At 45.3% G+C, this 20883-nt stretch overlaps 1 protein-coding gene across 4 annotated transcripts in view; it reads right to left on the bottom strand.

Moving 5' to 3' along the window:
- The window catches only part of LOC128878993 (zinc finger homeobox protein 4), a 303112-nt gene that overhangs the window by 186667 nt on the left and 95562 nt on the right, over positions 1-20883 (bottom strand). For all 4 annotated transcript variants that reach the window (XM_054127744.1, XM_054127745.1, XM_054127746.1 and 1 more), the window contains one exon: positions 7171-7206. The gene's annotated coding sequence lies outside the window, so the exon portion shown is untranslated. The remainder of the gene's footprint in view (positions 1-7170; positions 7207-20883) is intronic.

The following is a 20883-nucleotide window of genomic DNA, read 5'->3' as shown; positions in this document are numbered from 1 at the left end:
CTACCTATTAATACAAATGCCTACTCTGATTGCTCGTAAAACCTGATGTCAATGTTAATTGCATTCTAAAAGTCATTATAAGGAACAAGTAGGAAAGCTGCTCCGTTGAACAAACTTGGTCAACTCGTCCACTTATTAGACAGATGATTACTCATATATCCGAAGATTTTAGTACGAAAGAGGAACGAGGATTCCTCGTCATTATTCGACCGAGCCTGCTCGTGACTGTCGAAGGGGCCGCGACGGGCATGACGGAGTCGCAGGCTAATTATTATAATTACCGGAATTCACGGTCTGTAATTAGGCCACGCGGAGGACAAAACACATACTTATTCTCTCTTTGCGCTTTCAGCCTGTCACATTTTTACGTCGCTTCAAAAGTAATGTCGTTTCTTGTCTTGCTCGCATCGGCAAACTTATCTTGTTCGTAATGGAACGGTTTATAAATTACTGTATCCTGTCTGGCTCGTCTTTACTCAGTTTCGATCTAAACGTGTTACATTGTCCCAAAAGTCTCTGTCCTTTTATTAAAAAGGAAGTTGCATTACTGAATTGTGTACGTTCCCAACTCACAAACACCAAAATAAATTGTATATTTCTTCCTAATCCTTCTTATTTTATCGAAACATTGATTTTCATTTCAGATAGCCTTTGAGGAGAATCAAAGCCGTTCGTTTGCTCGTTAAGGCTAATAAACATATTCCTCCGCATAAAACCAAGCAGATCATATTATTATTCCAGCTATACGTCAGCCAAATATGTTAACCACGTTATTATAACCGTCGAACATATCAGCCAGGTGTAATTATCCTCAATTTTGTCGGGCGTAATTTCGAATGACCTCGTGAGTAACTAGCGAATTCCAGCATCCTCGGCCACGCAGGTATTCAAGGATCGTGTACGCGTTTCAGGAAACAAGAGGAATCCCTTCGCAGTCGGCTCGTCTTAATTACTGGCCTGATTAATCGTCGCTCCGTCGGTTGGTTAATAGCCGAACCGCTTTAGCAAGCTTGTTCCAGCTACGAACACGTTCCCGCAGAAATTGCGACGTGCGTTTTGCTCTTGGACCTGCTCACTGTGCACGTTGGTTCCCTTATTAATTCGTCATAGGAACAAACTCGATTACTGGGGACATGGTCTAGCCACTTTGATAACTTGGTGCTTCAGAAGCAAACTACGGTAAGCCCACATTCTCGGAACTTGATGCTACACTACTCGTTGCTATTTAAAGTGCTGAATTTCCGAAGTTTGGACTCGAGATACCTAAATTTCTTCAAATTAACTTCAACTTGTCTGGACAACGTCTAGTTAGGTCTGTCCAACACGGACGTTTTCCTCGGCGGTTGCCGACTCCAGTTGCTTCGCTTATTAATTCGTCATAGTCCGACTCGAACCCCTGATTACTGGAGACGGAGACTAGCCACATGGCCGGTTGCGTGCATAGATATTTCTGTCGCAGGCTGGTGTACCTGTCTGGAGAAAAAGGAGCGAAAGATGGAGAAAGAGGAAAGGGTTCGCCCGTGGCGCGCGAGAGAGGCGGAGAAAGAACGAGGGAGAGACGGAGGTACCTGTGTTCACGTGTCATGTACACGGTGTAAACAGGCACGCCGTGTGCTCCCGTATGGAGCAGGAAGTGTCTCGTAATAAAAGAGTGACTTCCGTTGGTGAAACAATACCGGTCGCGGGATTACCTTGTCCTCGGTTCGCTTCCATCCTTCGACTCCGCGAGCTCGTTACCTTACCCAGCCGCCGTTAATTTGCGTCGAAAATAATTTAGCGCCGGACTCGTGCGTCTCTAACGTTATGACTCTCGACAACTGTTATTTGTTGCGAAACGACAAATTACGAGTTCGCTCCATACCTCGATCGAGCCTCGAACACAGGACCTTCTGTATTTTCTTCGTGTTGGGAACGAGCTGGCTTAAAGCCTCCATTTTTGATACATACGTTCCTCGAACGATCATCTTTAGAGCCTATTGGATGAATTCGAGACGTTCGAAAATCAGTATTTGTTTCAAGGGTTAATAGATTTAACAATGATTTTTTAATTTAAAAGAATTTCGTGTTTTCGTATCGTGTACTTTGCCAGAGGTGTTCGAAACGACTAGCTTCCATCTTATAGAGCCCGTAGACCTCTGGCCGCTGATCTTCTCATTCCGAAGTGACCTAGTATGCTATCAGATCGTGTTAGAAGAATAGACAACAAGGTCGTACAGGTGATGTATTACCCATCGTTTGTAAACAGACGAGTGCGATCAGTTACAGTGCCTTAACTTGTCGAAAGAATTGCTAGAACCCGAGACTCTCTGTAACTCTGACATAAGGTCAAATCGAACATGCGTTTACATCAACTTACTTCATCGTTATTGTGTAACCGACGAGTGGACTTGTTCGACTACGTTTGGCAGTACGAGCGATCCTCTTGTCTGTTGTCGATGCTCGAGATAAGGTGACAAGGATACTACTTCAGGTACGCCCTCATTAATTAAAAGTGAAAAGTGCACGAAGTGTGGTCGCTCTATTGGAACTCGGTCGAGGTAACAGAGAGATTTGGTACAGAGAGATCTAGAAAAAATTCCTCCCATTCATTACTCGTCAATGCCGAAATATTAAATTTATTTTACTCGTCGCACGTCCCATATATTAAATAACACCTTGTAATCGAGGAGTAGCGCGAACTAAACGGATCGATGGATCTTCCCTGGAGGCTACCGCGGCGCTATCTTCGAAGTATACGCATCGATTGTACCAGGCGCGACGAGTATCGGGTTTAAACCTCTTTCCTGATAAGTCCCGTTTTGGAAAGCACGTTTCGCCGTGATCGATGCTTTCGCCCGTGCCACGAATGGCCGGGAAGGCGTAATCGCTTAATCCAACAGCATCTCGGTACGATGTAAACGGCCCCGGAATCGTCTCCATGCCGATAGAGAGTCGCACGGCCGAGAGGGGACGATCGCGGCGAGAACGTTCTGCTTTATCAGTGCAAATGGGATACCAGCGTGTTTCCATTAATTCGAATCGCGGGGTAGAATCACGGCGCGGTATGTCCATTAAAGTCAAGCGGTGAAGTCGTTAGCCTGTTCGTGGCAACGTAAATTGCCGGGCGTACAGAACGCAGGCTGCGTTTTAGCGAGGAAAGCCAAGAAAAATAACGCCCGAACAGGGGCGAGGAGTTGTTTTTCGTCGTAATAACGGCTTTTAACGACGAACACCGACCCGGTGGACACTCGAGTGTGAATAAAGCCCACAGAATGCGTCCGGTGATCCGCGTAGAGACCATCTTTGTTCGCCGACGCGCGTAGACCAACCGGGGAACGTCGCGAAACCCAATAGACGCCACTTCCTCGGAACCTTGACCAAAAATAAATTCCTCCGCAATGGAATCCTTCCTTTCATAAATTCAATACGAAGGTTTAGCAACAACTCCATGGTTCGCAAAGATTTCAATGTACGCTACATCACAGGGAGAAATTCAAAGCCTAGCCAACTCCTACAACATTCCGACAACCATGTTAAGAACCTTACAATCACACCGCGGTGAGTAGGCTAAAGTGAAAGTGGTCTGTAGGTCAACTATCGACAGTTGAAGAACATCGTACCGCGTAGATGTAGAAGGCAGTGACGTCGAGGATGTCTTCTTCCCCGAAGACATAGTTCATCGTCCACTTTACTTATAGCAATTAGAGTTCGCGAACTGTAGAGGCCAGCTTAATCCATAAAAAAAAAAGAAGCTTTATCATCATCCGTCTGGCCTCTGCTTTTGATCTAGGGCTATTTCGAAACTGTTCCAACAACTGATGGCGTAGGAATCATAGGAAATCCATGACCTACTGCCAACATCCGAAGAATACGACACTAAATAGCTACAGGAGAGTAGTATCCAACGTACTCGTTCTAGCCACAGTTGGTATATTGCCTAAAGCCCAAGTCGGGGCTTCGGTCTCCACTTGCATATCCCTCCGTGACCCAGTGGATCCCATCGGTAAATATCTCTCTCCCACTCGAATTTGTTTTCGACGTGCGATCGAAACGATTAACCCGCGTCCTTCGAGGTCGTCAGCGGTCCACTTTAATCGCCTCGTTGCAGAAACTCCGTTACAGAGGGGAACGAAATAAAGTCGAAGAAAAAGCGAGCCTGGCTACGATTGCCAATGATCACGCAGGTTATGACGCGATATAAAAAGAGGTCAGAAAGGAAACGAGGTAGAGAAAAAAGGAGGGACGTTACGCAGGTACTTTACCGCGCTTTTTTCACGCCACGCGTGAACACGAAATCGTTTAATTCGAACATGGCGGAGCTGTTCGAGCGGAGACGAAGATGCCCGTGAAATGGACGTTCCGGTTTATCAGTGCATACGGCGCGCCGCGCCGCGGCTTGTTTCCATTAATTCGCGTTGCGAAGCAAACTCGTGCCATCGGAATGCACGTTCGAGTCGTACGAGCGGTAACAGGCGAAACGAGCCGAGCTAATTTGCTACATTGTCGTCGATGCACGGGGCCCCGAGAAACCACGAAACGTCGCCTCCAAACGGGGTCAAAGAGTAGCGAGAAGTTGTGGTGTCTGTAGATAATTGAGAGCTACCAGTTATCCATAGGCAGACGTTGTTTCAATTTCATATCTTCCGAGATGACAGCCCATCCCACTCCTTGTTCTTAATGACTGGTGTATATTTCATTACAGTCTGTACGAGTAGAATTCATTTAACTTCGTGTTCTACTCTGTGTGCGTCTCTTTTTTATTTTTTTGGAGTCCCTACCAACGTTACATTTCCGTGTGTGCCCTTCGATAATGAATATCACTCCTACATTCAATGTAGTCAAATTTTTAGTAATTCCGATCTGTAATCGAGTTGGTAGCTTGGTCTTTTTCGTACACAAGTCCGAGTATCTAACTTTGTCCCTCGCATTTATATGTCCAGTACGGGAAAAACACGCGGCGAAACGCGTCGCAGACCCATAAAGTAATATTAATATTTAATTTCGTACAAGCGAATGTCTTCTGCATACGCTTAGCATATGTTTTTCGCAATCGCGGTGCGCCATAAATTCCGCGCAATCCGTAGTCCACATATTACTCTGTACATTATTCACACGAGGCATTCTTTCGAACGATATTTTTCTTCTCCGTACATTATATCTATTATCTATCTGTATACTATATCTGCGATCGTGTCGCGTCCACGATTCATAAGTTATCAGCAAAACAAGTAATTTCCCTTTGCACCTGGCGGAGCTGCCATTACTCGTATCTTTTTTATTAGTATTTCTCATCGAACCGCGCGGCCGCTAGGCGACTCCATCGAATTCGAGGCATGTTTTTGAGCACTAGGAAGCCGACGTTTAACGCGATTATATTTTAACGAGGGATTATCGAGTAGAGCCGACAAGGGCGGCCCGGTGAGAAACGGGCGTCGTTTAAACGCGCCAGAAACATGCCGATAATTGCGGGTTAATCCGCGGGAATAATCCCGGCGCGGGATGGCGAACGGGTTAAATTGAATACGCAGGCGAACGGAAATATTCATTTTCCGCGAACGAAATCATTTATCGTCACCGGCGCACCGGCCGTTAGATGCGGAAGAAATTTGCCGCAAAGGAAACAGATGCGCGCATTCCCGCTGGTCCCTTTTCCTTTGATATTTCTCCTAGTTCTCCTTAGAGCCTGTTTGCGTTTCTGAGCGAGCATCTACGATCGCGCTCATGCGTGAATACGGAATCGCTTCATTTGAGACGCGTTGCTGCGTGTCGTTGCTGCGGCGATAGGAAGAGCATGGCTCCAAGACAGATATTGGCGAATTTCTTACCTAGATAACGATTTCGAACGACGAATAACAGGTAGACAAACTACAATATACATTTGGATGGCGGGATAAAATATTTCGCAAGCGATGTCTTGGCATTTGGATTTAATTTACATGATTTCAAACAGACGTAGGTGGATTTGTTATGTTGGTGGATTCGCCACAAGAATGAAATACGAAAACGTCAATAAATGGATTTTAGAGTACAACATGGAGTTAGAAAATAAATGATCCAAATGATTCCTTTTACGTTCATATTATCGATTTTTTGATTCATTCAGATTCATTCTGTGGAATTGGTAACCGGTCGAAGCTAATCATTATATTCATGAGCTGATTAATGAAGAGCGATGCATTAAAAATATAGACACGATTCTCTCGATTAATCTTTTCCAATACACAAATTCGTTTCTTCACTCGGTCCAGATCGTGAAAGTTAACACGAGGAAACCGAAAATTAATTCAGGGAACGAGTTCTCTGAATAAACATTCAATAGAGCCAACTCGGAATTAACTTGTAAGACATTACGAAGAATGTCGCGACTGATTAGCAGAGGTTTGATCAACACTTCGTAATTAACATGCAAGCTATACGTTGCTTTTAGCATTTTACCGATGGCATCGGGCTATCTTTATATTTTTAGAAGTTTGGAGACGTCTTTAAAGTGACTCAATTTTGATTACTTTTCGGTCCCCCTAATACAATCCTAGGACAGAAACGCATCGAGACCCGATGGACTCAACCGAATTCCGATTTCGAGAAGACGTCGCAGACAACTGACCGCCGCGATAAAAAGCGAGGACCGATCTGCGTAAACGCGGAATGGTCGCGGAGGAAACGCGGCGTGGAACATATCGGGTAAGGATAAAGAGATACGTAGGAAAGGACGCGCGTTCCGCTTTATCAGCGCACACGGCATACCGCGGCGTGTTTCCATTAATTCGCGTCGCGGGGCAAACTCGTGCCGTTGGAATGCCCGTTGAAGCCGAGGAGAGAAGTCGTTAGGCTGCGTGCCGTTCGGCCAGGCAACCGGTTCTCCCATCGGTGATTCGTCGTTAATTCGCCGATGGAGAGTAAGTAATCGCACGCGTACCAACGACCACCTCGAGTGTGTTACACGGTTAGGTTCGCGCCGCGCCTACCTCGGGGTTGTTCCGATTTTCCTCGCCGATAAGCCCACTCCCCCTCCTCGGAGAAAAAAGCGAGAAATTCCTTCGACCCTTTTCTGGAAAGAATTGTCGCGTCCTTCGACTTGCTCGATAATTTCTTTTCATCTCGCTCTGGTGTAGGCAAGTGTCGATGGTGGAAGGAATTCCCACTTTGTAACAACTGTAATTACCTGACTACGATAATAAAGTAAGCACGTACCAAATAAGTTCGCCAGCATAGAAGTAGAGGCTCCTTCTGTAACACAAGAGAGATGAACTTTAATTATTAAACCGTAATTATGATGAAACGATGTATCGTAAAAATATTTTTGAGTATCGTTCAATCCACTCCGAATAAGCGATTTTTGCATTCGATCCCGAAGAAACGTATCGTTTCTGAAAACCGGTCGCGATAGAGGTAGGTGTACATGAAACGTCGGTAGGTTTAGTGTTAAATACACGTTCACACTTTGCGGGCCACGCGACTGTTGGGAGACCTAAACGCGCATACGTGGACGTCGCACACATCGAAGTAAAAGCTGGTCAGACGATGGGAGAGACACTCGCGCATTATATGCACGCATGCGCGACGAACAGGATGTATTATTATATTTTACTTCGCCCGACGCGGAAACCCCGGGATAATTTGCGCGAATGAGCCGCAATTATTTAAGGGTCTGCATACGTAAGAAGGGTGGCAAGAATCAACCGCTCGCAGGACAGCGTCATTTTCGCTACTCGCAATTACCAGTCTCTATCGATTCGAGTCGCCTTCGCCGAGCGTCGCCATCGCGAAACGAGCTCATTACTTTTTCCGAGAACTGTTTTTCGCTAACTAATAAAAGCTCGACTGATAACAATCGTTTGCACGACGCTGCCGTCGCTCGAAGACATCGATTGCGCGCTTCGGAGGCAAAATATGTTCAAGGAGTGGAAGAGTGGAAGGTAGAATGGCGAGAAGTGCAGGACGAAGGTGTACAGGACAATTTGTAATCGTCTCGACGGTTTCTTGAAGACGAGTTTTGAATTTTAATTTTTAATTCAAGGTGCTTGTGACTTGGAACTACTAACATAGATGCTACTTGCATATCCTTCCCAAAGATTTCAAACACTTCGACTTGCTATATCTAAAAATAGCGTATTCCAATTCATCTCGTTAGCTCGCTGCGAACTAATCGAAGCATCTCCACGGTGGAGTACTTACCAAAGAAACCTAAAAGGAACAACACGTTTAGCAATAAAGGTTCTAATACCTTCGCGAACCTCGAAATTATGTGGTGTTTGCGCAGGACCCAGGTTAAACGCTGAACGACACCAATTTACCGGGTCCCGAGGAGAAAGCGTTCTTTACAGTTTCGATGGAGCACAAACAAGGCTCGCAACACGCGCCCCCCTGGAAATGCACCGCGGCGCTAGAAAGCACGAGGGCGTCGGAGGTGGTTGGAGTGGCTCGGGGGGTGATTATGAGCGAGTAAGTGCCGCCGTCCAGTTTTTACCCCCCCCGCTGACCGTCCCTCTTCTCTATCGTGGCAACTACCCCCGCCACTTTTACCACGGCTCAACTAAACCCCAACGGATCAATACGCTAAAACATTGCAGCGTCGGGACGCCGGCGTGTAAAACCCGAAAGAAATAACAGTGGCTTGGTGTTGTCCTTCGGTCACCTCGTGACGCCCTATCAGCCGTCGCCTCGCTAATGAACTTCCGCTTGGATCCTGACCCCCTTTCCCCAACCCCTGTCCGGTCGCCAACGGAAATTTGGGCGGGAAAGCGTTTATCGAATCGAAAATGTCGATATTTTGCAGCGCACATCTCCACTTTTTATTAGATTTACGTTCTTGTAAGCAAGGAACAGGTCATTGCTGTTCGTCTGAGCTTCAAGGATGTCTAATTTGGTATAAATTAATCGCAAGGGATACCTTTATTAACAGTATTGAAATATAATCTCCTGAATTTATTATTTTGCCTGTATTGGTTGTAATAGTGATTAACCCTTTCAAACCTGAAGAATGAAATTATGAACGTGCATCGAGAAGTGTAAATTCAAAGTAATCAATGTGAACTTGATTAGAGACACGTTCGGACCCTGGTTTAGGCGACTAGCTAATGCAATTGCGTGTTCGAATGAAATTTGGAGTGCCGCTAGTCGAAGGAAAAGAAACGAATACGAAGCTCGAAGCACGTTTCTTGTGTAGCCTCGAAAAGATTTAACGCTGCAAAAAAATCGCTCATTTGCCCTATTAATATCTTTTTACAATGTGGCGTTTGCGATCACCTGCAACTGTTTTATAAGTACTTTTACTCTCACGCAATCCAAACGTTTCTACCTTTCCAGAATCTACAGGCTTATATTATACCTTTTCTCTTCCTTTACAATTTTTTTTGTCAAAGCGCAATTTCGTATAATATATAATAAAAATGAAAAATTGTGAAGGTCTCCGACATTGAAACGAAGGATGCTACATCTATCTACTAGCATAGCTACGAGCCATCCCTGGCGTGCCTCGATTACTGGCGCATCGAATCATCGTTATCTTCTATTTGCAGCCGATAGATTAGGTAGAAAGCGGTTTTCGGAGCACAGGTAAACGGGCTATCGATAAGCAAGCACTCGAAGGGCACGAAAGACGAATGAACGGACGTCCGTGGCCTACCGCAACTCGCATAAGACACCGATCAGCCAGCTCCGTCCTCTCCCTTTCCTCGTGAACATACGCGCACGCACATGAGCGCGATCGGCGTCGGGTTCTTACGTAAGTCCAAGCTCGTGTGTGCTCGACATAACGTTGCCTTTCCGTGGACGGTCGATATATCGATTGTCCTCGACGGACGACAGACTGGTCGTCGACCAGGAATGAAGGAAAGAGGGCCAGAGAGGGTTGGGAGGAGGGGTTAGAGAACAAGAACAAGGCTGATGGCCGTGTGTGTCTGGCTTGTGGTCACTTGTTGCCGTTCCACCCCCGGGGGCTGACCTTGTCCCTCTGTGTTTGGGGAACGCTTGTCGTTCGACCGCCGACAAACCATCCACTGGCTGAAAGATCTCTCTCCCGTCGATTGGGTCAGCTTCGAGGAATTTCAGGCTGCTGGAAATTCTGGGTTCCACTTTCTTTCCCCGCCACACGCGATCAGATCGCTTGTCGAAGGTCAGTAACCGACGGTCTTGTTCGGCGACCGACACGTGCCCGTGACAGAGGGTGTCGTAGTTGCGACGAATTCGGGGTAAGAATGTCACTGGAACGAGAACATTGGTCGTTCGATACGGATTCGAGATCGGGAATTCCACGAGTGGCTAAATTTATTTGATACATTTACGGTATTTATGGGATTTACTGTATACGACCCGAAAGTTACACGGGCTTATAGAAGGTTAATTCCCAACCTGTGCGTTATTCGGTCCTGGAAATATTCAAAAATGCTCGCCGTATCGATCATTCGCATTACAATTTTTGATAAACTAATCGGCAATGAACCGGAGCAGCACAATTTCGTGTCAGGAAAAATTCGTCGCGACCGTTCGCGTCGAACCTTTTCACCCCGACGAAGAGCTCGTGCGAGTATGGAACTCGGCATTTGCATACTTATTAATTTCATCGGTTTTTTTTTCCAAAATCAACTCGTTCGCGGGCCGTAAAATTTTCACCTCCCGATAAATGCGACTAATAAAAATTATCCGTTTTATTTTATATTCCGTGTTCAACGTTCTTCCTCGAACCGGGCGGGCGGGGGGAGGGGGGGGGGCGACGGCGGAATAAAAGTTCCACGGGCATGACCTCGCTTCTAAAAGAAATACAAACTCTAAATCACCGATTCCAATCTGTACGAGTCGTCGATTATACAATAATTTCGCGTCGTTAGTGTCTCCGGCTGGCAATCGCCAAACAATTTAAAGCCGCGTCTTTTACAGCGTTTCTCGGACGGTTCCACCGAGATTATCGTTATCGTTGGAAAGGTAAGATATGGTAAACAGTCGATAATAGCGCCCTTACCGTCGCTCGCTTGGAACTTCTCCGACTGAAGCGAACGACATGCGGACGCTCCATGACAAACACAGACGTCTCCTGAATTTTTCTTATCTCGTATCCAATTGGAGGCGTGATTATCGAAAAATGAAATGATCTTGCATCATGCCAAGGTAAACGCAATAGTAGTTGACCGTTCGAGTGAATATCGTCACGAGAACTTATATATCCTAGGTCAAGGTAGTAATAGTATCAGTTAAAGTCTTTTTAAAACTAAATTTATTTAAGTAATATTGTAATTGTTTTAAATAACGAGGTCCAACAGTCGTTCCTATTTTACAAACATAACCGTGGAAGCCTTTACTTTAATCCCTTTTTTCTGGAAGTGCCACCGATACGCAATCAGCTACTTTTATCATGGCATCGTTCCGTGCCGGTTGTTTTTGTTGGTTAGCGTTTCCGGAATCCTCGATGCCTTCCAATAAAAGTCCAATCGAGGCGATTGTTCCACGCGATCATTATTCACGGGGCACAGGCGTGCCCTCGGCATTTTATAACCATAATTAACGCTAGAAGCGTTAGGGCTGCGCGTTATCTTTCATCTCGCGCGTGAAACGCTTCCACCAACGCATCGCGCGTTCTTTCTAATTACAGTTTCCAATTATTGTGCGTTGTATTGTTGTCGTTTCTGTGAATGTCGGTCTGTCAAAGTTTAACGCGTGGCGAGCACCCAACCAGCATAACGTTACGCGTTTAACCAACATAGGGAAGTCGTGTTTGAAAATCGTCCCGAAAATTCGTGTTGACGTCAAACAATTCGTTCTTTAAAATAATTAGCGTTTATCTCATTCAGATCTGAATTATTTCTTTTTTTCTAATTTTTGATGCCCTTGCAATTTTTCTTACGCTCTGTTGTTGAAAAAGTATTACAAATAGTTCAGCGGCACGTCTGTCGACAATACTCGAATCAACAAATCCATCATGTGACCGACAACCCTGCCTAAAACCTAAGAGGATTAACTCCACACTGAATAAACTTTTATCGCGAATAAAATTGGCTTCGCCGGTAATTTCAGTTCCACTTCCCACAATTTTTATCCCCCTCGATTCGAAAGACACGAGACAGTCAATGTAAACGTAATTTCATTTCAGTTCCCATTTGCGGTAATAAAAGTTTTATGCGAGTTTTCCTGGAAACGTAATTCTCGTGTCGCGGGGTCGCTCTCATCGTTACAGGATATCTTCTTTGTTACAAAACCCGGAGTGCCCTTTACCGTACGAAAACTTACCGAGAACTGATTTCATCGCGATATACCCATTTCTCCTGCTTCTCCTGGGACGATGTCGCCTAACAACCACTAAAACAGCCCCTCGCGAACGCGCACGAACAACAAAAGGTTTTTCGCGGCGTTACAGTTAGAGAAAATTGTTCCGGCGGATCGTTAGTCTGATTTTCTTCGCGTCCCCATAGTCAGCCACGACGATAGTAGGCAGAGAACGACAGTTAACGACGTCCGAGATCGCGGTACGTGGGAAACGTAGCGTGGCACTGGCGGGGATTATATAATATTCAATTTTAGCATGCGTGCGATCCGTCTTAATCCAGCCATTACGTCTAATTGGTCGAGATTAGCTAATATCCTTGTAGTGATTAGACCGTGTCTGTGGCCACGGCTCGTTTAGATTGAAGCCAATTCCCCCGAGCGTAACGCGTATGTATTGGCTCGATGTCCGTGGAAAGAATCGATAGGCTGATCAAACATTATTATAGAGAAACGTCGAACCGTTCTTTTCACACGTACACGCTCTCGCACGCTGAGCGCGCCTATTCAGCCTTTATGCCCCTTATAAATTCCTCGATTCAAAACGAACTGGTTTAATTGCCTCTCGATGGAGCCTTTTTGAGAACCCTTCCCCTAGACAAAATTGCGACAACCGTCGACTAACGATCGCGCTTGCCATCGTACTGTATGTACTGTTGACCAAGGCGACCTTCACGGTGATGTTACAAATTGGAGCTTCATTTTTATACGTTGTAAAACAATTTTGGGTTAACTGCTAAAGAAAAATTACGTTATTTTGGAGTATGCGGTTCACTTTTAATATGTGAAGGTATATTGACCGTTTGAGTCGGTATCGATCTTCGCGATCCATACAGACAATGCTATCACGATGATCGCGGTTTCTTGATCATGTTTTTTCAATGACCCCTGGGACTAAAACAGGGAGTAAAAAAAGAAAAGAGAAACGAAAACTAAGAGCCACCCCCGATCTATCCATTACCAGTTATCAGGCTTAACGCGAACTTATCAACATAAACCTCGTGTTCCTCGCCTTCTACATTCCACTCGGCCCCGTCACGTCATATCTTACGGGCTAGTTGAAGGAAGAGGAAGATCTCTCCTTTCTGGTCCGCCAAGGGGTACTGTTACAAATCTGGCCCGCGAAAGGGCGGGGATGTCGGCTGTCTTGTCGGTGCTACCAACTGGTCTGTAAAGAACCTATCTCCCCCTCACCGTCGGGATCCACCGGAGTTCTTGTCCTTATAGTTTTATATTTTCCTCGCTAAAACCTTTGGACCCGGTCCACGGAGCGTCGGATCACCCGGTCGACTCGTCCGCCGCGTTTCTGTGTCTCCGTTGCTCCTTGGCTCCGCTGTCCTCGTTCCTTCGATTCTTCGGGGGTCACTCGGGGCCCCAGGTAGACTGGAGAGAATGGGGCCTGTTTCGTCGACGCGTGCACACGTTACACACGGGCCCCTGCTCGCGCGAAGCCGTGGCATTATTATGGACCGTTCACACACTGCGCACAGGTGTGTAAACAAGGCGCGTCAGTTTCGCCGTGACACGACCGCCGGGCGACCGTCGTTTTCGTCGTCCACGGGAATCCCCCGCGGTTCTCGCCTCTCCTCACGGCGAGAGAGAGATTGCGCCACGAAGATTGGTCGGCCACTTCGGGGTGCGAAACACCTTTCGCCGGAATCGTCGAAAAGATCAACGCCGGCAGATAGCGAGTGAAGAAATAATTAGAGGCGTGGATGTTCCAGACTTTTTTTCCAGGGATATATGCTTTTTGATGCTCCCCACGGGTCGAGTTTGCTCGCGATAGCCGTTGGGAAGCCGATACCGCGCTTTATCGGTACGCCAAGGTGTTCCGTGAAATGTTCACGGTATTTTTAGAGGGAAACTTGATAAGTGATTTTTGGGCGAAACGGGAAGAGTCTGGAAGCATTCTGTTTCGAGGTCGTCGGTGCTCGATGGGATCTATTTTGTGGATGCTGCTTGCGCGAGGGATGGGTACTGTCTAACTAGATTTCAGTTCTTCATTAAACAGAATTTATAAATTAAAATTGACGTGCATTCGATATAAAATTACTCGGAAAGTATTCCCACGAGTTTCCCCAATGGAAACAACTCCAGAAACAAGAAACGACGGTAGTCGTAACAATGACGACGCGGAACGATGGAGCCTCGAAGCTAAATTGTAAAAATAATCTCGACGAATATGTAACCCCTCCAATCTAGACTGCGAGGGTTTCGGAGTCACACTCCCCAAAGGTGACGGTTGGAGACACAAAAGAAATCGTCCCGCTCCGAATGGAGTTTTCCAGGTATTCGACTCCGGGAAAAAGCCTTCATGGAAAAGCTAGGAAGAGAAACGTGGCCTTGGAAGGGGCACGCGAGAGCAGAAGAAGTAACCGAAAGCTGAAAGACAGTCCGAGGTCAGGGGTGGATCGAGTTTTATGAAAAGACCTGGGGAATAGTAGCCCAGACGACGATGGTTTAGAAACGTAGGAAAACGCCAAGAAAATAAAATAAAAATATAAAAATTACATATTATCTTACGACTGTTGCTTTTCAATTCAATCACTTCGAAGATTCCAATCTGCCTAGTGCACTCATCTTTCGTCTCAAAGTATAATTCTGCACGTACAGTAGCACTCAAGGAAAATTTCTTGGAGGTCAAACAGGGTATACAAGTGACACGATCACGTAGTCATGATGCAGGAAAATGTCAGGAAAGTGACATGAAAATATAAAAATCACAGTTTAACCTTTGACTGCCGCTTTTGGATTCGGTCACTTTAAAGATTTCAATCTTCCTAGTTTGTTTTGTCTCGAAGCATAATTGTGCACATACAGTCGAACACAAGGAAAAATTTCTTGGTGGTCGGACAGAGTATACGAGTATACAAGCGACACGATCACGCGGACGAAACAGATTTACTGGTCCAGCGAAAACGCCGGGGGACGCGGGGGCCGAGCGACCCAGATGACACCGGTCATTCTGGAGCTGGAATGCATTTCCATACATTAACCCTCCACGTAGACGGTGCCCCCGTGTCGCTCGATCCCGTCCTTCTCTGCCCCCGCGTCTGTTTCGAGCTCGGGCCCGGGTTTTCCTAGAATTATGACGGATAAACTATGCGCTGGAGCATAATGTGGTAGCGTCCACGGGGGGGCGGTTGCCCCCAGCGAGCGAAGATTTCGAACGCTGCCTTTGAGGATTTCGGTAGGCTGATCGGAATTTATCGTGCCATAAGGCAGTTTTATAATGCCCCGCGACCAGTGGTATCCGTTGGTGGATTTTACGCGTGCGCCGAGCATAAACCCAGCATCGAAATTTCGTATCGTTTATAGCTGGAGCTTCTTTCTTTCTATTATTCGGTGGCAGGTGTTCCCCGCGAGATGATTTTTGATTTCGCCCAGCGTTCGAGGTGCGAGAGATATTTATCGCGGCGGGGATGTGGGTCCCTACGTTGAGCAGGGATGTTTTCTTGGGAGATTGGTGCCGTGATTCACTCTTGTGACGATATGATTCCAGTATCTATGGGATGTAACGTTATTAGTTGAGTCTAGAAAGCATAGGAGCTATTATTATTATTATTATATTATTGGTATTAATGTAACACAAATGTTTGATTATGTAGTTTCGAATAGTCAGTAGAAATTTGTTAAGAGTATTAGTGTGGCAGTCAACCTGTCAAGTATTCTTTGTACGAAATAAAGGCGAGTAGGGATCCTAAAATAAGGCACGAACTAATGAATCGAACGAGTAAGTTCCTGGAATCATTTTAATTCTCGTTTCCCGACTTTCGGGGCGCAACGGTCCGGTAATTTTCCACGGCACCATCTGTCAGGATCGCGATTCGTCATTAATAAAATCGAGGCGCGCGATATCGATGAGCATTTAGCAGCGTGATGCGAACGGGGAAGTGTCAAGAATCGAGCCAAAAAGTGAAACTCATCGCGAGCGAGGATGGGTGGGGAGTTTTCTGGGAATTATGCCGAGTATATGCTGACTAGTTCTCGCCGGGTGGTATCCCCGTGGCTCCTCCTCGTTCGGTAATTAATTACGCTCGCCGTCGAAGCTCGTTCGTCGATCTTAATCCGAGATATCGACTGGATTGATCATACAACTCATACCGGTTCACCGACGCGAGCTTTTCTTCGCCGGCACCTTGTCTGTTGGATCTGCTGTTGCACGCGCTCGCACACACGCACACCTGTGCCAGGTAAATCGAGGGACACGATTACCTCGGCCTCGGGTCTGCAATGAATTCGAGGGAATTTTTATATCTATCGATTGTAAAGACTAACAGTTTCTTTCTGACGATAGTTAAATTAATTATTGACAATACTTATCGTTTAAACAACGATAGAAATTTGTTGTAATATTAATATTTCGCGAAATTAAATACTTTTTTGATGGTGCACACGTCGTTCAGTCGTTCGTTAACCCTGACGAGAAGATGGTAACGTTTATCAGACATTTTCTATCGCGGTTCGATTTAAACGCTTTATCAGAAAATCCGTGCTAGCGATCAACCACCTGTGCTATTAGGTGTGCTACCGTCCAATTGAAAAACAGGTACGGCAACAATATCATAAATTCACAGGTTTTAGGTAAAATTACATTCTCAGGAGACTCTGTATTAAATTCGATGATAAATGACAACTATTACCAAATCTTGATTTCATGGTTCGCGTTATTCGACACCCTTGATTACGTTATATCGTACTTAAAGAGTAAAATTAGAGTGCAAAATTAAAGTATAAAAAGCGTGGAGTTCATTTCCATTCTACATTTGTTAATTGTTTTGTTAATCGTCAAATGTCCTTTTCCTTGATCCTTCCGGGGCATGCGTCCTTCTTCCCACCGAAGTTCTTGATCTCATGCCTTCCAACACTCTTATCTATATTTCAGATTAACACATTCGGGGATCGAGCAAACGAGTTTCGAATCGAACCAAAAGGTAGAAGGATGCCAAGGTCTACCTGGATCCCGCAGCGATTCGCGCAGGGTCAAATCAAATTGATCGTTCATCATCGCGCATCCGGTAAATAAAGGTACCGCGCACGCGTGCGAGTCGCATGGAATATCACGAGTAAATAGAAACACGAGGCTTATTTGCACGGGGACGCGGCGTTAAGCTGAGACGCGGATGATACCTGAGCGTTACTCCCTTTCCGTGAAATTGTTGCTCCTCGCTGAGAAAGATAAACAAGACCATTGAGTTTACTTAAAATGGAACCATATAACAACCATGTAGCTCAAAAGGTATATTTTGCGCTCGAGTCTCAAACATTCATTATATAAATATGCTAAAGATCGATTGCCTGCTATAATTCAGAAACACCCTGTATTTCCAGTTCCAGTGCGCGTGTTGTGCGCAAAGAAATAAAGGTGCTCGTCCGTGCAGCGCTAAATTTGTTCCTTCAATTCAAAGTCTTCAATTTTCTCTAATGTCCGAATGTTTTGATTTATATCCCACCTCTCACTCACCGCTGCAGTCGTGTGATGTTGACTCGTTGACCGGTTTATGCCATTATACCATACTTCCTCTGATCTCTCTCTTTCTCTATCCCACTCGCTCGAACACAGCTCCCTCCCCCTTCTCGCGTCCCTTTATCGTGTTTTGCGTTTATTCTTAATAACGGTGAATCGATTACGACGCCTTTCCAGGCTTTATCGCTTCACGCTGTCGCGCATCCCATAATGTCGCTAATATTTTAACGATACAGCCTCTGGTCATCGGATTAGGACTCGACGTTTTCGAAATATTTCATTTTCTAGGTAGGACTGAAACGCGCGAGCAAACCCTAACAGTACATCGATCATCAAGACGTTACACATGTTAATATATTAAGGACAACTGCATTATGATAGATTATCCATATGTTTATTCTTTGAATAAAGTTTTTAACACTGAAGCTACTTTAAGCTACTCGAAAGAAGAAGTAGAAGTATTAATACTGGATGGAGCAGATATACGACGCATGTCTGCAAAAATACGTAAAATAAATCATGAAATTATTGTTTTTATAGCGTCACGTACACACGTGTTACTATCGGTAATATACGAGCACGAGATGAATCCAAGTTGGCCAGTGGATTTGGCAGGCAAGCATGGGAGACGAATGCTGAGGGAAATTTCAGAAATTTTATAATACCAGAACAGAACGTGAAGTATGGAAATGCCAAAGCAGGGTAGATAGAAGAGGCTGCGAAAAAGTGCAGAATGGAGAAGCGAGAGAAACAGGGAGAGACTTTATGTACACGAGTCGAGGCACGGGCAACAGATATACGAGCCATATTACAGACTGCTACTGCACACTTGCCAGGTTTTATAAGGCGTTTAAAATTTTATTCCTTATAAAATTCTCATCGTGCACGCCCACCTACCACTGTCACCCGTTCATCCTGAATGCGCGTTGAAAATTTCGTGCACGAGGAGCCCCGAGTAATTTCCAATGGATGCTCGATCTTTGATGCGATCTTTCTTTTTTTCTTTCGTTTTCACTTCGGACTTCGCTGGAATCTTCGCCCTGACCACCACCGTACCCGGTGATTTCACGCATACGCCAATCCGCAATTCGAATCACTGCGATATCTGTTTAACAACCGTAGTAATAACCGCAGGAAATTTGTTTAACGTCCAGTTAATTTTTCGATACTTCTCCGAATCTTGGCGCAATTCATTATATGTTCGCAGGAGTTTTAGCGATCCTTTCGTCGCTTTCCATTTGAGTTTTGCGCGTGGAATTGAATACTAAATCGAAAGTGTCCCTCTTACGACGCAGGGTGCACAGGTAAGAGAGGGTGGTTGAACAAGATTTCTCTTAGGGCCAAGAGTTTGTCGAGGCGAGGAGTAGAGACAGAGGGGTGGAAAGGACGAACGCTACGCAAGTTCTAGGGAGTTCTCGCACCAATGCATTGTTAGTGAATTATGTTCGAACGACTGGGCCTGAATTCGACTTAATTTTCCCGAGAAAAGAGATTAAGGGCGAGAAGGGAGAGCGACGATGAACGCGACGCGCTCGTTCTCTTGGAAAGCCCTGAAAATATTCTAAACTGTTACTAAAACCGCTATAGTTGCGTCTGGTTACCTATACCACCTTGTTCTTCTATTTAATTAAACAATGTTTCACTTTGAGAAGATTAATATAAAATTCGTCATTTATCATATTCTTTCAGCTCGTACAATTGATTTTTTCCATTCTTACTCAAAGAACTGAAAAATAGAAAAAATATAGGTGCTATAGCTGTGCTCTGCAGTGGCATTTCTTCAAAAATTTGATCATTTAATAAAAATAATTCTTTTCGATTTTCGTTGGCAGACAAAGGTACTCGAACGAGTCGCAAATCAGCTAGCTCCGTACAAAAACAATTTGTACCGGAAAGGATTAACCCTCTCCTCCGGTGTCGTTCGCGTATCGTAAAGCAAACAGGCGATCCAATTTAAAACCGCCACAATTACTCCCGCGCCGCGCCACCCCGGTACAACATTAACCCGTCTCGGACGTATACCAAATCTCGGAGGAAATCAAGTCGCATGGTTCGAGAGAGAAAGGGAGAGAGGCGAACACAACCGTCAGAGTACAGTTTAATTCCTGTCAATAAAATTAATTGTTGGGGATATTCCTAGAGGACGTGGCTTTATCCTCCGCGCTCGCATCTCTTTCTTCGAAGGAACGATCGTGCACGTCTCTCACGATGCAGTTTCAAACAGTTTAGCTTTTTTATTTGCCGAGAAAACTGATAAAGAGTCAGTTCTTTTTGTATCTTTCAATTGTAAGAACGCGTTTTATTTATGTTTACCTTAAAATTATCCACATAATTATAGTTCTCTTTCTTGAGACATTTTTGGTTATGGAGAATATCTCGCAGTTTTCACATTTGTTCACCCTCCTTCTCAGGCATAAAACGTGAAAAGAGTACTAAAATTCTTGTCCCCCGAGAGTTAAGCACGCGCTAATTACAAACACCTCGCGAGAACCGCATTGCGGTGTTAGTTAACCTGCCGCAGCGGGTCGACAAACAGTCGACTGACCGAGCAAACTGGTCTCCAGGCCGATTTCGAGCGGTCCTGACATCGAGCTCTGCCGCTGGTCTCCTGGCCTGAAAAATAATTAATTTATGCTAACGAATGAGAAGCGTAACGGCTGGCGCTCTTAAATTCGCGCCATTGAGCGGCCAAGTGTCCGTAAGTCCCTCCGCTAAGCGTCCCTCTTTTCTCTCTCTCTCTCTCTCTCTCTCTCACCATTTCATCCTTTCTTTTCCATGGTTTCTTTCTCCCTTTCTCACACGACTGATCTCCGTCGAACTGTTCGAAACTGGTTGCAACCCGACAGACGTGCCCTGGCCTCCCTCAGGGAACGGAAGAAAAAAGATGCGAGCACCGAGGATCAACCGACGTCCTCTAGGAGTATCCTCGGCAATTAATTTCACTGGGCAGGAATTAAATTGTACAACAATGATTCTGTCGAGTACACGAGCAATCTTTACACGTAGGTATATTAATATCTTATCATTGGCTTATCAGATTTTTCTTATTAAAATTTGTACAACTATGTATAAACAAATATTATTATCGATCGGTTTACTGTGTCAAATCTAGCGGTGACCGAGAGTCACCTCTCGAGTGCAAAGGGTTAGTAACTACAGAGTATATACGAATGAGTTTGATCTAA

The sequence above is a fragment of the Hylaeus volcanicus genome, chromosome 6 (assembly GCF_026283585.1).
Source record: "Hylaeus volcanicus isolate JK05 chromosome 6, UHH_iyHylVolc1.0_haploid, whole genome shotgun sequence".
Taxonomy (NCBI): domain Eukaryota; kingdom Metazoa; phylum Arthropoda; class Insecta; order Hymenoptera; family Colletidae; genus Hylaeus; species Hylaeus volcanicus.
Note: the sequence above shows the minus strand (reverse complement) of the source record. Positions and strands in the feature narration are given on the sequence as shown.